We start from the raw sequence: 17,680 nt of genomic DNA, 5'->3' as shown, positions 1-17,680 counted from the left end.
AATTCGAAAATGTAGTTACTGCACTCTGCCTTTGTTGATTGTGTCTTGGAAACTTTGGACTGTACCCTCAAAATGAAGCAAATTGCTGCTACAGTAGCAATAACTCATGATGTACCTCTCCAGGCAAGATGTGCATATCATTGGCCCAGTGATATGCACATCTGGAGGATTCTACTCAAGAACATCTGTACGATGACAGTGCCATCTTGCAGGTATTCTCAGTCTCACTGGCTAAATGTTGTAATGACTAGAAGAGACATTAAATATTGGAGCTACTGCTATCTTAACCACATGAAACCAATCATCCCTATTCTGGGCATGATATACTGTGTACATCATGGACATTCAGCTGATTGAAAAGAAAACAGAAATTCGACCTTTTTTAAGGGAATTTGAGGCTCATATTTAAACATAAAAATACCCACAATAAGGTAAGGTGCCTCTGCAGTGTGTCACACATATCATGTTTTCCATATTTCAAATTCAGATGACTAAGCTGGGTATCCGTGTGGTAGCTGACATCAGTAAGACCTTCCTGGCCCAGCGGGAGCGTGTGAAGACGTTCCCCTAGTCCAAGATGAAGAGCTTTCAGCAGAATATGGGGGGACAGGTGCATGATTATTGTTTTCATTTAATCATTGTATAAAATATGGCTTAATAGTGATTAATTAGCTTTTGAGTTGGAGATGTCATGGTGTCAGAGGTAATCTTTTATTAAAACAAACATAAAGATAATCAATGCAAGAACACACAGCAATGTAGTCAAAAGAATAGCTTGCAGTCTATGGTAGACCCCAATATTATTTAGTGCAAGTAAGTATAATTAACCAGTAAGACTCCCTAATGGAGATAAGCGACCGTCAGGTCGGCAACCTCATGGTGGCGCTAGATGAGGGGCATGTGAGAAATGAGGGGTGGAGGTTGTGGTTTGCCAGCCAAGGAGTGGGTGTGCAAAGTTTGGCATGGATAGGGGCAACGCTGCCGGAGATAAGAGTAGGGCAAAAGTGTGACGTGATGGACAGACTGACGGACGGATGGACGGAGGGAGGGACAGCCGGTGGAGGTTTTGATAGTAACTGCGGCCTGACGGTCGCACTGAATAATGAATGATGTCATGATTTTGAGTATGTTTTTAAACCTTTTCATTTTATTCACATATTTTAGTTTTGTATACTGCTATGTCAGTATGAATAAACAAACCATAACTTTAATGTAAGCTACTAACCCAGTGAATGAATTTCAGTTAATTTCTTAGAATCCTGTTTTCCAATTTTTGCTCTCACCTCTCATAATTTCTTTTGGGTTCTTTACTCTTCTCACCATCTACAGTTGCACTCCCTTAGTTTATACTCTGGGTTAGGGCTGGGTGATATGACTTCAAATCAATATCACGACGAATGAATGATTGTATGAAAAAGTCAAAATAGTAGATGTATAAGTTGCAATGAGTTGCGATGCTATGTTATGAGCTTGTTGTATGATCAGCTATTTTCACTTCACTTCATTTGTGTACGTGATGCCACCATTGTACAATGAAGCATAATATAGGGTTAAGTGGTTAATCGGTTTAGTTTATAAAAAATGTATGTGTTGATTTGTTCGTACATCATGAGAATGGGACAATGCTTCTCCGTTATTCTATTAACCTACATGAGCTAGATGATTATTGGTTCTAAATATTTGTTTTGATATTTTTTGCTTAATTGCCCAGTCCTACTCTGGGTCTGGGCCTGGGGTGTGAAAACGCCAGTCCTGGAAAACTGACTTGTTTTTGTTTTGTGCTGACTTCCCTCTCTGTAGGAGGTGTGTGGATCCTTGAAGGCCCTGAAGGTCACGCTGGCTGATGTACAGCGGCAGAATGCCTAGGCTCAGAGTACCCTGGACCTGAAGACAAAGTCCCTCAAGGATGAGACTAAGAAAAAGAATGAGCTTGTCAAGAGTATGGAGGAGGTGAGGGAAGCAAACTGTCTATTAAAAAAATAAAAATACTGGTAGATGTGTTCCCTTTGTGACTTGTTGTCTAAAAAGATACAGTATAAGGCCGTCCGATCACTTTGTAAGATGAAAACTTTAAATGCCACAAGGACCGTATTTACATGGTACTTTGTCCATTTTCAGAACACGAAGATGCAAGTGGTAAAGGAGAAGGGGGTTTCTAAGCACACAGTGAAGCTCCAGACTGGAGGAGGAGGGCTAGCAGGACAGTGAAGACTTGGAAGCAGCAGAGCATCACTACAGGGCTGTGTCAGCAGGTCTCAGTCTCCACCAATGAGGACGGAGAAGAGGCCACACTGGCAGGACAAATGATGACCTGCAAGAACAACATGAGCAAGGCTACTAAAGGCAAGCATGTCCATGAGGAATAGACCTACATGACCACTCATGGATAATTATTCTTTATTTATGTATCTTTTCCCCTCAGATCTGGGTTCTAGGCAGAATGTATCACTCTAGCAATGCTGATTTTTAGAAGGGTGAATATGCAGTTCAACATGACAGCTCTTTTGTACAAGAAGTCATTGGATCATAGTTGGACTGTACTATTTTTCTTCCATATTAGTCATGTTTTAGTACAGTGCAGCAACCGACTGGCACAATTTGCTGTACTTATCATTTGCAATGTCATTATTGCACATGTACTGTACATGATGCAGTGGACCTATTGCTTCTAAAATGCTTCTTGTTGCAAAACACTGTAGTGTTCTTTATCCCTCTCTCTCTCTGCTTCTCCTCTCTTCCTGTTTTCTTTCTCTCTTCTCTGTGCAGGCCCAGATGACACTACAGCATGCTGAACTCAAGACCAAACAGGCAGAGGTTAAGAAGATGGACAGGCTGTGAAGAGCAGCAGAGAGAAACTACAAGCCGAACTAGCTAAACTCAACTAGGGATGTGTGAGTGTCTGTTTGTATACAGTGCAATACAGTTGTAATCCTAAAAGTAATAGAAAAAAGAATGGTTTGTGCTCCATATACATCTGACATATCATGTCTATGTCTATGCACACAGATGGCAAGGAAAATAATTTGCTATAGAAGAGGAGACAGCTATCCAGAACGGTGTCTAAACTTAGAAAGACATATGAGACAGACCTGTATTAAGCGCCCCTGTGTTTTTGAAAGGTGCTATATAAATTCAAGTTATTATTGTTGAGAGCCTTGCTTGTTTCCCTAACGTGCACTTTGAGTTCAAGTAAGGAATATGTTTAATACAAATGATTTTATTTTAATAACTACATTACTTGCATTTGTGCACTCCAGATTCTACAGATTGGATAATTAAAAAGAACAATTGACCCTTCAAAAAGGTTGAATGAACTTGATTACCACAACTGTAAATATCGCTGCCCATACGATACCAATTCAATGCTCTCTTTTTAGCCCTGTTTGTGGCAAAGGATTTGATTGTCAGCAGATTTATATTTGATTCCAACCTTTTCTCCCCCCCAACTATCCAATCCACAAGTTATTTTTGGGCCCAGTATTGGACCGATATTGAGTATTGTGTCGGCACATCCCTTAAACGATCTCAACTAATCACTCGAACCAAATCATATTCTCACCTAATACATATTTTTAAGAGTTATTCCAGTACAGCAGCAGTCTCACAACTTTGTTTTGATGGATAAGGTACTTATAATTATAACCCTAACCCTATGTTCAATGTTGTGAACCTGATCATCTCTTCCACACATGCTTCACATTGACTCCCAACTTGCAGTGGTGCAGATTGATTCTATTATACCAGTAATAGAATCACCTACTAGGTTATAACACTTAGTCTGTACTGCTTCCAATACTGTTGGAATGGATTCCCACTGTTTGAAAGAGACTGCTCAAATAGGATTGAGATCCACAATCCACACAAATTCAATCATACATACAGTGCCATCATTGTTGTGGTCGAGGGACCCTCAGGTTTATTTACAGACTCATACGGGTCTGTAACACATAGAATCAAATGGACACTTACTGGTCCATTTGGTTCCATTTGTACACTCTCAGAGAACCAGCAATGGAACCGATTCCGGTGCATCTGGCTCTGGATCCCAACCCAAGGCTGAAACAACACACACACTTTTCAATGTTTGACCTTAACTTCCTTTCATCCTTTGTTTTTTGTCCTTACTTTACTTCTCCTCCCACGGTTCCTTCTCTGCCTCCTCCCTTCCTCTGTCCCTCTGCTCTCCCCTTCCTGCAGGTACCATCAACTGAAGCAGTGACCTGAAGGTGGAGGAGGAACAGATCCGACAGGCTAAACTGCAGCAGAGCTCCTTCCACCAACAGCAGGAGGAGAGGCCGTTGGAGAGGACTCACATACACACGCGCACATTACATGCATGGACGTACACATGTAAAGTTAACTGTTTGCACATTAAAAGCTGACCTCAGATTTCAGTACTACTTACCTCCAGTACCAATGCAGTCACATCTAACTACGGTACTTGTTGTCTTAAACGCTCTATTATAACCAAAACGGGCCGGGATGTCTTATGGGTACTGTATTTGATATGAGTTCTGTTTAAAAGCTTAATTACTGACCACATATTGTCCATCTTTATCTGTTGCTTGTGTTCCATGTGTAGCAATAGGAAGGTAACAAAGTAGATTTAAGTACTGTACTGTGTATTGGCATGAAAATAACCACAAACATCACCATGTTGGTGGGAGGGATATTAACCAATTAAACCCTATAGTTGAGTGGGTCAACCACATCTACAAGTTGTAATCTTGTAGATCGGCCATTTTCTGCAAATAGATCAACGAAGTATATAGGAATAAATTGTTTAATAATGGTTCTATAGGTAATATGGAAATTACTCTAAAGCTTATCTTGGACATTGTCACAATTCTTTCAGATTTGACAACAGATGGTATATGCCTACACTCTTATTTTACTGTATTTATTTCCTGCAAAGGTTTACAGGACATAAGGTATATTATATTCCTTCATAAGATGCAGTCAGTCATAGGCTTCCTCACTGGCCATATTTAAAACGCTTCTAAAGACTCGATTATATAGAATGATTTTTAACACTATTGTATGGCCTATATTTAGCTGTTTTTACCTTTTCACTCTTGGTATTGAAATTCAAGTGTGTTTTGTTTCCCCCACACTGTTTCTTGTGGTTTGTGTTGTGAAGTACTTTGTAAACTTGTTTTTTGAAAGGTGCTATACAAGTAAATGTAACTGTTATTGTTGTTTAGAACAGCAGGTTTCATTTATGAAGTAGGCTTCTAGTAGGTTCTAGTTTCCACACAACGTTTAGAGAGTTGATCTAAATATGAAGTGTTCAAAACATGGCCACTAAGCCCCTTTTCCACAGGCCCGACACCACACCACTCAACACCACACCGCCCACTTGTGACAGGTTTTCCACTACAAGGAACTGGGTAGAGTGGTGTGAAGGTGGTACTAAACGTGGTACTAAAAAGTATCCACTCTAGAGTAGGTCTGAGCTAGGCCAAACGGGGCCAAACACTTCATAATGACTGATCACTCACTGACTTTTCATATAGACCACCAGGATATAGTTGTAATACATGATAATAGGTTCTATTGAGTTGTGATCACTATTATAATCTATTATAGTGAATTATAATTATCATAGTAATACATTAATACTTTAAAGTGTATTATAATCACAGTTATAATCCATTAAAGTGTATTATAATTTAGGATAGCTGTAATACACATTTATATTGTATTATAATCACAGTTAAAAGGGTCAATTTGTTTCTTACCGATAGGGGTACTTTTGTGTAATGGAAAATGTAGATATTTTTATGTGGTGCAGTGTGGTGTGGTGTAGTGTGGTGTGGTGTGGTGCTAAAGCTGCAGTCGAAAAGGGGAACCCTGGTCTATGTGGTTAAACTGAGATGATGATGGATTCCAAATATCATCAAATTATTCTGCTGCACCCCTGGACTTGCATCACAGCACCCACTTTGGGAAACTCATGGTCATGCTCCAACAACACTGCCTGTATTTTAGTTGCTTTGGTTTGTATTTCTTTTGCACCTATATTTGTGATTTCAAGAAGAGCAGTGTGTCTGTAGGCCATAGGCCGTAGTGGCACTGGCATTACTGGAATATTGATTAAAGATTGATGGAATTCTTGCATTTAATCAGAGCTACATACACTCAAAGACCAAATGGTTTACATTTTTAAAATATTGACTTGGGTAATTGCATAACGTTTTACAACTCAAATTGGAGGAGTTCTTTGTGTTGTCTAGAACTGGAGGATAGATTTTTGGGGTTTGTGTTGCAAAGTACACCGGTGTGATGTCATACATTTTAACCACTTTAAGCCCTAAATTACTACGAACGGAGAAACATATATATCATTTACAAGATCATAACAAATTGCATCGCAAGCTTGTAGAGCAGTTATTTCACTAGGCCTATTTGTGAAAATCCTCATACAAAACATTCCTCTACTCCACTGTAGATTAAAAAAACCTGTATTTCTATTTTTTGATTGATTTGTGTAAAAATGTGAATGTGAATGAATTATGATCATAAATAGTGCTGTAAGGATTGCCCATTCATTTCATAAAACTGTGTTTTCTTTGTTTTGTTTTTTTATATAGTTTTGTGTTTTTTGTAATTCTTAACTGAATCATCATGTATTCATTACCAGTAGAAATGAATAATTGAACCTTTAACACCATTCTTGATATGAGGCATTCTTTGATCCCTTTATAGGGATATAGCCATTTAAACCCTAGCTCAAATCTCTTCGCTGAAAATAATGAATCTACAAGCTCAAAACGTGTGGCAATGCTTTGTGCACTTGTAGATCTGTTATTTTCTCTGAACACTCACCTGTCACATGCCCAGAATAGTGACACTAGCTAGGTTTGAGATACTGCCGACCTGTGGTTGAAAAGTGAAAATGCAGATAATTTGTTCTCTTTAGGGTTATTTTATTGACCAGAACCAAAGAACATAGGTAATAATAAACAACATTACAAAATAATATAAATGTATTTACAATATATATATTTACAATATGCATCTGAAGTCTATAAATCATTGCATTGAATTAAATTGAATCGTAAATCATTGCTGAGGAGAAATGCCATATATGTGGCAGATAACCTCCAAGTATTTCACCCTCTCGCGCAGCGGCTTGTTTTCCGCCTCCAGCGCCTTGACACGGCTCTCCAGAGAGGCCAAATGCTCCTTGTGCTTCTCTCGGTTTCTCTTGGCACAATCCTTGTTTTTCTGCAAACGCAGCTCTCTCGGCTCTCGACGGCTCTGCACGGCGGCCTTCTTCCGAAGACCTGCGCTGCTGCTGCGGGGAAGGCTTTGCACGGCGTCCGTTGCCATCGTCACTGTCCCCTGAGGAAGACGTGTGCTGCTGTCGTACACGGTGACCTTCTGAGGAAGCCTGGCGCTAGTGTAGGTCACTACCTGAGGAAGCTGGGCGCTAGTGTACGTCGCCATCGTCGCCTGCTGAAGAAGTCCTGAGCTGCTAGGGCTGCAGCTGGGCATGGTGACCATCACCGTTCCCTGTGGGAGAGTGAAGTTGGTCGGGCTGGTGGTGGCGGTGGTGGCCATTATGGTCCCCTGAGGAAAGCCTGAGGAGCCAGGGCTTTGCGTGGTGGTGGTGATGGTGGCCATCTGACGGTGTGCAGTAGTGGTGGTGTCCAGGTCCATCATCGTCGTGTCCTGAGAAGGACAAAGCAATGCATTCAGTGCAGCCATTCCTTCATCGTCTCCTCCTGTGGCAGCTGATGGCAGCGTTGTGGTGTCACAGCTACTGGCAGTGGTGGTCACCTGGGGACCGGCTGGGCCAGGGCTGTGAGGAGTCCATGTGAAGAGTTCATCGTCCATCGTCCATGAGTCCATCGTTGTTCCCTGAGTTGAGTCAGGCTGAAGCAGCATGTTGTAAATGGCAGATAAAGACAGGTCTAAATCCTCTCCAGTGCCAGCCTGCAGGGCCATGTCACTGCTGGATTGCAGGTCTTTATACTGGCAGGGTGCAACCTCCCGCAGCTGCATCTCATCCAGGGTGGAATAAGTAGGAGAAGCAGGTGCAAAGATGGATGGTCCTGTAAGTACATTATATGTCTGATGTGGTTGAGAAACAAGCATCTTCACTGATGTTTCAAAGCTCCTCTGACTAAAGATGTCGCTGTTCCTTTCTCTGTGTGTCTCCCTTTGAACTGTCCTGGGCGAAGTCAAAGCGCAACTGACTGTTGAACTTGACGCCCGCCGCTTTATATCTGCTGCGCCGGCCAATCACAGCACAGGGTTCCACGTCAACAAACCGTTTAAAGTTTTTGTTGAAAATGTCTCGCGCAGCCAACGCGCTGACTGCTGGTTGGCGTTGCCATAGTAACGAACTGCGGGGGGGCGGGAGCGACGCACGGAGCGACGACGCGTTGCAAGTATGAGTAACTGACATTCTAAACAAAAACAAATAAGTCGTCGTGTGATTGGCCGAAAGAAAAAGAACTCGGTTCGTCTGATTGGTTGAGACGGTGCAATGGAGCGCTCACGACTCACGCATGCGCAGTGCCGCTTGCCGGCAAGAGCAATGCGACGGATCTGAAACCCATATAAAATGTAAACAAACTGTGCTAAAATGATCAACTAGCTAGCTATAGTAGCTTAGCTTTGTGTTGATCGGCAAGTTAAGGTGTCAACAACTGTAGAGCAGCAATGGTGGAAAAAGTACTCGCATGTTTACTGTAAAAATATCAACAGTTGATAAAGTTGAAATACTCTGTTACGTAAGTAAACAATCAGGAATTCCAATTGTATTTGAGTAAAAGTACTCAAAAGTAACACGTGGTAGCGTTATGGCGCTTAAGGGTTATGATGGGTCAGGGTGTGATTTGGCCGGGACCCCCTGGAACCCTCTCAAGGACCGCTGGCGGTCCCCGCGCCCCACTTTGGTGACAGTTTGTTTATGATAGACGTCATCCGACATCCGTAAGCGCCAGTAGTAGTAAATCTTTACGTCATCCGAAGGTGACTGTCTGGTAGTAAACATTGGAGATCAATGCTTATTAGCAGCTGAAAAGTATGAATCGTTTGGAGCATTTGAGCAAAAGAATAGTGCTACTACAATGGCGTTCACGATTGCCGAGGAGATAACGTTCTCTTTTCAAATTGAAGAGTTTTGAAAATCGCCAGACATGTTTACCAACTGTTGAATGCTGTAGCAATGTTGTACGTTTGTTATGGTGATGATGAGGTAAACTGTGAACAAAAAGATTCAAAAGGATGAAAAAGAGATTCATGCAGACATCATAATTCCTGGCACACCACATAACCCCTGGAAAAACTGGACAGATGTAAGTGATTTCAACATGTAGGCCAGATGATTAGCTTCATGTGCAACATTGTTTTTCTCATTCAATATAATCAATCAGTAAACAAACCAACATACAGTATAAGTGTATACAGTGTATTTGCTAATTTCTAAAGTTACAATTCAATGACATTTTTCATACCAAATTGGCCATATTGTCAAATATTACGTAAGAAGAGGCAAACATTGAGAAAATAGCCAATCTACAAGCTCACAACGTCTGGCAATGTGAGGTGTTGTGAATTTGTACAGTAGTTCGTCTATTTTCAATATATGTATCTGTGTGACACTGGAACAGAGTCAAACTAACTACAATTCCAAGTGCTTGTCAGGGTGGGAGGTCCCAAATTATTTTGGTGGGTCACAGCCTGAAATGTTTGGGAAATGGGAACCCTTGATTCTTATATATTGCAGTATATTTTATTCATGTGGTCATAATTGTTTATTGGTACAGTAAAGTTACAACCTTACAGAATGACGTTGGATCTACTGTGGATGACTGCCTAATGTCCACCCCACCTCTGAGAGGCATGGATGGAGAGACCAAGTCCTCATTTTCACAACTTGGATGACAATCAGGTGAAAGCTGTTTATGGTGCTCTCAGAATATTAGTCTAATAGAATTGTGTTCTATCCCACATTGGTGTGAGCTATATAACAATGTTATATTGTAATTAATTAGACTACATAGCTACAATGTGTTATGGTTGTATTATGGGGGTATGTGCGTCATCATCGTTCATGCGCGAACGCCTACTGACTGAGTGGCAAAAACGAATTTCAGACAGCCCATACATCCAAACATAAAAGTCTGACTTGCGTTAAACTCATTTTGCCCCTCACTTTGCCACTCAATATGCCATTCATTGTATGCATGTGCATACCCTCTATACGTATGGAGGCTTGCTTATAACTATTACAGTGTTATAAGCAGAATATAATGTTTAATAACAAGTATGTTTATAATACATTATAATCATGGGATGCATGGCACGTTTAACCATATAGGTATATGTACTGTAAATAGCCAGAGCACAATGAATGTTAACGCTGAGGAAGATCTTTTGGGTCGAAACGCCTCCGTTGGTTCTGTCTGTGAGCAATCTGGCTAGCCATCGTCAAAGAAAAGGGAACGCCCACTCGGGTTGTCCCTCTTCCTTTGAGCTGTAGCTCCAGCTACAGACTAGAGAATGGTCCCTGAGAGGTAAATAAACCATGTGAAAAGGACATTCATTGTCTGCTGCTGGCTATTTCTTAATTTTCATATCATTATCGAGTCATGCACCTTAAAGACTTATATTTAATCTGGAATGTTGCAAGCTTTCTGCCTTATTGCAGTCATTTCCCTCGCATATAGGTATGTGACAGTCTTATTGGATGTGTTTGGCATGCGTTCGTTTAGAGTCTGCTGTGCGATATGGAGTGTGCCACCATCCAAAAGCAACGCAGGGAGCTGCAGCTCCTCATGGCCACCAAGGAGCTACACTGGTGTGTTGTCTCCCCCTGCTGGTTCATTTATGTGTGGAGGTGAGCGTTAATAACATTGGTCTCAAAATGGGGTCCGGGGACCCCCAGGGGTCCTTGAGGGAGTTCCTGGGGGTCCCCAGCTAAATGATAGTTAGGAACCAAATTGACCCTTATGGATATGTAACTCAGAGGGTGTACATTTACCCTGTCTGAGTTAAATTAACATTGAGTTTACAATATAAATTGGGGTCTCAGGGTCTGTAACCTAAAGCAGTGGTTCCCAAACTTTTTACAAGACCCAAAAGATAAATTATACGTTTGCCCCAAACTATAGTGAAAACAGCAGATCTACAAGCTTGTGAGCTTTTAGATCGGCTATTTTCACTACTTATGTAAAATGTTGTCAATTTATGGAATTTCGTAGATTTTAAAATGTGGCTGCGACCTACAAATGGGTCCCGACCCAGTGCTTGGTAACCAGTAGTAAAGCATGTCAAACTGGGTGTCCTTAATTAAAATGGTTGAGAATCACAGAAATATCTTATGTGGGTCCCTGGCATATATTTTTGAATGTGGGTCCACGGGCTAATAAGTGTCAATTTGGGTCTACTTGACTTGAAAAAGTTTGAAAACCACTGGGTGTTTTAACGTTTCTCCCAGCCTGGGACTGCTTGGGTTCACTCCAGAGCGGCGGCCGCTTCCCAGTGCCCACCGCCGGCCACCGGCGCCGGTGACGCGCCGGTCTCTCCAGCGGCAACGACGGTTGGTGGTTCCCCGGCTGCGGTGGGCACTAACGCAGCGGCTGACCTGACCGCCGACGGTCACTCCCCGGCCCCGCAGATACCGGCGGCCAACCACCGCCCAGTGCGGTAGTGCCCACCACCGCAGCCGGAGAACCGTTAACGGTTCCCCGGCTGGGAACCATGGGCACTACCGCACTGGGCGGTGACCGCCGACGGTCACTCTACCCTGTGGGTCTCTGCAGATTCATACAGCACTGTAGGATACAAACTCTTTAAAGGAATAAGGAGTTGGCCCTTAAAAGGGCCGTTTTGGTGGGAGTATAAACTCCATGAGGTTGAAGATGGATGGATGGGACGGGACTTCAAGTTTACAGTGACAGACTAACCCCTCTTCCTCCTCTCCTCCTTCACCTGCGTTTCCGCCTGTAAAGTGGAGAGGGCTTGTTGGATTTGGAGTAACTGTCGCTGTATGCTTTCAGCCCGTTTCAAAAAAGCCTGACGGCGCTCCATCTTCTCCATCCTCTCCATCCTCTCCCCTCATCTTTCTCCTCCTCCGGCAACGAAGCCAAAGTTGGAGAAGTTGGTAGTGCTCTTCATCCATGTCAGAGACAGACATGACGGCAGCTGATTCCATCACTGATGCAAAGAAAGTCTTCTTTCAACACCAGGGGAGTGAAATCAGAATGACGCTCTCCGCGTCTGCTGAGCGTTTTTATACCGATAATATGCAAATTAGGTGTCAAACTCCCCATAACGATAATATGCAAATTAGGTGTCAAACTCCCCTAATATGATTGGCTGTCAGGCAATGCGCAAATCCAACGGGAAAAATACATCTTCATTAGAGTAAAGCCCTTTGCACACAGGCGCGTTTAACCGCACGGATAAAACGGACAATATAATTTTTTGAAAAGAAAACAATGATTCTCTATGACCTCATGCACACCGGCTCCGAATTAGCTGTGCGACGAGTGGCTGCCGCCGTGCGTTTTTTTCTCGATCGAAACCAGTTCGATTCGTGCGTCTTGTCGCATGCGGTGAAAAACTCATCACTCCTTTTATGACTCCTTTTGGGATCCGCAGCGACGATTCCGCACAGCATTGCACACCAAATCCAATGCGTTTTATTCATACAGCAAACGGAAGAAACGCAACTGTCCTGTGTGCAAAGGGCTTTAGAGCTAACCAAGTTTTTTTGTTTTGTTTTAATATTAAAACGTTTGAGTTTTTTTTTATACAAATGAATTCCCAGATTGTAGCATTCATCTGCTAATGCTAATAACATTCAAATGGATTCCGTTTTTTAAATGAAGCTAACCTAGGCCTTTTATTTTATTTATTTATTTCATTGGTACTTGCATCCCTGTGTTAAAGGTTCATAATTATCCTCCTGCGGCGTTACGTGAAATGCGTGACCTGTCGAAATATGTGACATGGACTCCATATAACAAGTCGCCCATTAGCTTGTCACATAATCTTGGTTGGTCACACATTTCACCATAACACTACCACGCTGGTCACTGGAAGGCGGAAGAGTTGTGGTGTTGCTCAGAACAGGATGTTTACATTATGTTGCTACTGTCAATTTAGTGGCCGTGTGAATCTCGTGGAAAAGTCTTTAGATATTTGACTAAATACAGTTTTAATGCCACAACTTTCAAATGGATATGAAACTATAGATGGCAATCTGACTCCAAGTCTCAGCAATTCATTATTGGGTGAGTTTGATAACTTCACCATGGCATTATTGATATTGGGGTATGGAAAGCTTAAAGGAGTAGTTCACCCCCAAAATGACTTTTTTTCTATTGATTACTCAGGCCATGGAGAGTAGAGTTCAATAATATTTTTTGTTTTTTGTCACATTCCTAAGACAAAATTGTGATAACAATACATTTACCCCCATTGATTCCGGATGGTGACCCGTTTCGAAACGGGTCACCATCCGGAATCAATGGGGGTAAATTTACTCGAATCAAAATTTTGTCTTAGGAATGTGACAAAAACCCAAAAATATTATTGAACTCTACTCTCCATGGCCTGAGTAGTCAATAGGAAAAAAAGTCATTTTGGGGGTGAACTACTCCTTTAACCTCTTTGTAGCACTACTGTAACACATGAAGCTAGATAGCATTTTAGGATTTTTAGAAACTTTTTTACTGATTAGTTTCGTGGTGTAGGCCTACCTATGTTATTGTTCTTCTAGATTGATATGCCTATGCATTTGTTATATTGTTGTTGATGTACTGACATATTATCTTGCTTATTATATTGATGTATTACCTGCTTATTAATAAGCAGGTAATACATCAATATAATAAGCAAGATAATCCAAAGCTACATACATGTCGTTTTGGATTAAAAGCGTTTTCTGTGTCAAGTCTTTATTTTATCATTTTTTATCAGTGTTATGAGTTATAAAAGCTCATAAGTCACAATACATTGTGACATGACGAGTTTTGAGCTTGGACGTCTAGCTGTGGTCCAGAAATCGGCTATTTCCGTAATTTTTTAACGTTTCTGAAAATGTCTGTTTGTTTTTTGGGATAGTCCATGAACATTTAGCCTCCAGTGAAGGAAACTATAAGTGAGTGTGTGTGTGTGTGTGTGTGTGTGTGTGTGTGTGTGTGTGTGTGTGTGTGTGTGTGTGTGTGTGTGTGTGTGTGTGTGTGTGTGTGTGTGTGTGTGTGTGTGTGTGTGTGTGTGTGTGTCTGTGAGTGCTTTAAGGCTGCAATCACACTGGAACGCACTAAGTTGTGTGAGAGTTGTGTGGGGGAGGCGGGGGGGCAGAGACAGCACAATGCATTCCGGATGTAAGTCTAGTGGTTTGAAGTTTAGTGCGTGTTGTGTGCTTGTTGGATGGTGCTCTGTGCAACCACAGGACTCTCACTAGACTTCAAACCACTAGACTTCCATCCGGAATGCATTGCGCTGTCTCTGCCCCCCGCCTCCCCCACACAACTCTCACACAACTTAGTGCCTGACTGTCTGTGGGAAGCCTTATATGATGCTCTTCAGCTCTAGTCTGTCTGTGTTTTGTGTTGTGTTGTTTGCGTTGGAGACTAGTGTACTAGTGTAGTTTTGTTTTATGATGTGTATTGTGTAGATACGTTATGCTGTGTTCTATTTATACTTAATATTAATCCTAATCAAATGTAATGTTTAAGCATGGAGGACGCTCAATAAGCCAAAAGTAAAGACTTATCATCCAAGGAGAAGGGCTTGGATGAGAGATTATTATGAGTAGTAGCTATCTTACTATCAGTTTATGCTTTTAACTTTAAGACTTCTATATTAAGAATTCTATATAAATGTTGCTGTTGCCTTCTCGTGTATGTTTTAGCTGACTGCTTTATTTGTATGCCTGTATAACTTATACAGACAGACATAATTATATACCTACTTTACACAGTATAATATATATATATATAATATTATTATTATAAGATGGCTGGCTGGCTGGCTGCTTTTGCATGACAAGAAAATGAGTTGACAATATCATATTCTATGAACTATCATCCTTTGTCTACTACTGATCCTAAGTTAGGCTATTTGAGAAGAAGAAGAAAAAAACACAGATCAAAAATAAAGATAATCATAAGCAGTATCATTATGCAGACAATTGCTGATGGGCTACTTTTAAAAGTTTGATACATTCTACAGAGAGGGATGTTGTAAAGATTATAATCATCACATGTTGAATGACCGTCTACTTTGTTAATGTGGCAGCGGCACGCTACATGCTGTAGCTGACATGGCCTTCCTGGCCAAGTGGAAGCGTATGGAGACGATCCCCTTGTCCACGATGAAGAGCAGTCACTCAGCAGAGATGTAGCAGCGATGGACGACACAGCAGAGTTACAGGTACATAAATATTGTTTCCCTGAGCTTGAGTGATTGGTGAATTGCAAGATTGTGCTTGCAAGACCAGTTACCAGACTGTACTGTTTTTCTACCAGATGAGTCATGTTTTATTACAGTGCAGCAACTGACTGGCCCAATTTGGCTTACTTATCGTTTGCAATGTCATTATTGCATACTATGTACTGTACATTACATGATTGTGCAGGGCCTAACAGACCTATTGCTTCTTCTAAAATGTGTTTTTTCTGCCTTTCTCTCTGCTTCTCCCCTCTTCCTGTTTTCTTTCTCTCTTCTCTGTGCAGGCCCAGATGACATTACAGCATGCTGAACTCAAGACCAAACAGGCAGAGGTTAAGAAGATGGACAGTGGCTATAAGAGAAGGACCAGGACAACTTCCAGAAACCACAGGCTGAACTGTTACCTATGCACTTTGTGCCTTGTGGCACATAAGTCCTAGCCTGGCGGGGCCCGACGTCATCTGCGTTCACTCACTCATTCCTTCCACAGTATAACGTCTGGACTTCCGTTGATTGGCAGCGAGTATACCGATTATTCTCTGATCGGGGCCAATCAGTGACTGCTTCCGCACTATGCTTCCGCACAACAAACGTAGTCTTCCTGACAACAAGTGAAAAGATTTCCCTGATTGGTCCATGTGTAGACGGTGACGTAGATGCATGCTGCAGGCTGCAGCATTTTCAAAACAACAATGGCTGCCCTCGCGATGCAAAAAGTGTAACAGTTAACGCTCTAACCATAAAACAACCAATAAGTGCAGTTATTTCAGAGTTGGAATCAATTACAACAATTAAAAAGCAACACGGAGGATGCGCTAGTGGAGTTTATCGGCCGAAAAGACGTGTTTGTTTGCCGTTCTTCCGACTGGCTGAGAGATGGTGATTGGTTAGAGGAGTCTGTCTGTCAAGGCAAGTACTCCCGCCCACTTTTCAAGCTGCCAATAGGCCAAAGGCCAGACGTTATACTGTGGAAGGAATGAACACAGATAACGTCGGGCCCCGCCAGGCTACATAAGTCCTTCATAGAGCGCTTCCACTTTTCATGGTCAGCTGCTGCAGTCCTCACCTCCATGATTCCTGCTTATTTTCTTCTTATTTTTCTGCATATTTTCTTTCTTAACGCTATACCAAGGTGGTCTTTGGTCTTCCTTATATTCTTTTCCTTTCTGGTGCCTGTGTCATTGCTGTGTTGTAGTCGTTGTTGTGGTCCTACCATAGTGTTTGTCCAAATCATCTTCCATCGTAGCAGCTTCACTTGCTCATTCAACGGCTTTATCTCAGCTCTTTCTAGCAGGTCTTCAGTACTGACGTGATCTTGCCAATGTACAGGTAAACAGACTGATGGGGAGCACACACTGAACGCGGCGGCTGCGCAGCGTTGTGTTGCGGTATTTGTCTTAGGAATGCGACAAAAAACTAAAAATATTATTGAACTCTAGTCTCCATGGCGTGACTAATCAATAGAAAAAAAGTTTTTTTGGGGGTGAACTACTCCTTTAAGGCTTTTGAGCATGAATCTTTTAATGGAGAGATGAGCTTGGAGGAGGTGGATTTTGAGGCTTTATCGATAAAACTAAATGCGCAAAAGGGAAATGGAAACACTAAGCGAATAGGTTTTTAATTAAAATGCATTAAACTCGATTTGAGAGCTCCTAACTTGTTGGTGCCGTGTTCCCAACTACTGTACCTTGCATCGGATGTTTATTTTAATGCACTGTTCTGTGCAAGCCTCGTCCGTCACATCACCCAAGTAAATCCTGGCTAACACTTCGTCGTCACACTGTGTTGCGTGCCAGAAGTGGACGATCTACAAGCTCCCAGCCCCTCGCTTCTGCGACGCGTTGTGAGCTTGCAGATCAGCCACCTTCCAGACGCAGAAACTTGCAGGATGAGACGTCGATTCAGGGTGGACAAAAAGCTGGGTTCAGTCCAAAAAAATCAGCCCGATCCCAGCTCTGTGCACTGTGTGCAGGCCCGCAGGAAGCCATTTACAGCAGGTCTCCCAAGAATCGCATTTCATTAGTGGATGGAAACAGGCTAAATTCGCTTTTTCTTTTTTCGAATTTCTGCAATTCGCTTCCTATTTTCGAATAAGCTTTATGGAAACGCAACTAGTGTCTACTACAAAGAATTGTATCTTTATATTGTTTTGTTGGAGTTTTTGGTCATAGAACTAACTAACTATAATTTGTAAATGATTTGTGTTCTTGATTGCACTCCAGATTCTACTGCTTTCTACAGATTAAAAAATAATGATCAA

The sequence above is a fragment of the Nannobrachium achirus genome, assembly GCF_963921795.1.
Source record: "Nannobrachium achirus genome assembly, chromosome: 11".
Classification (NCBI taxonomy): domain Eukaryota; kingdom Metazoa; phylum Chordata; class Actinopteri; order Myctophiformes; family Myctophidae; genus Nannobrachium; species Nannobrachium achirus.
Note: the sequence above shows the minus strand (reverse complement) of the source record.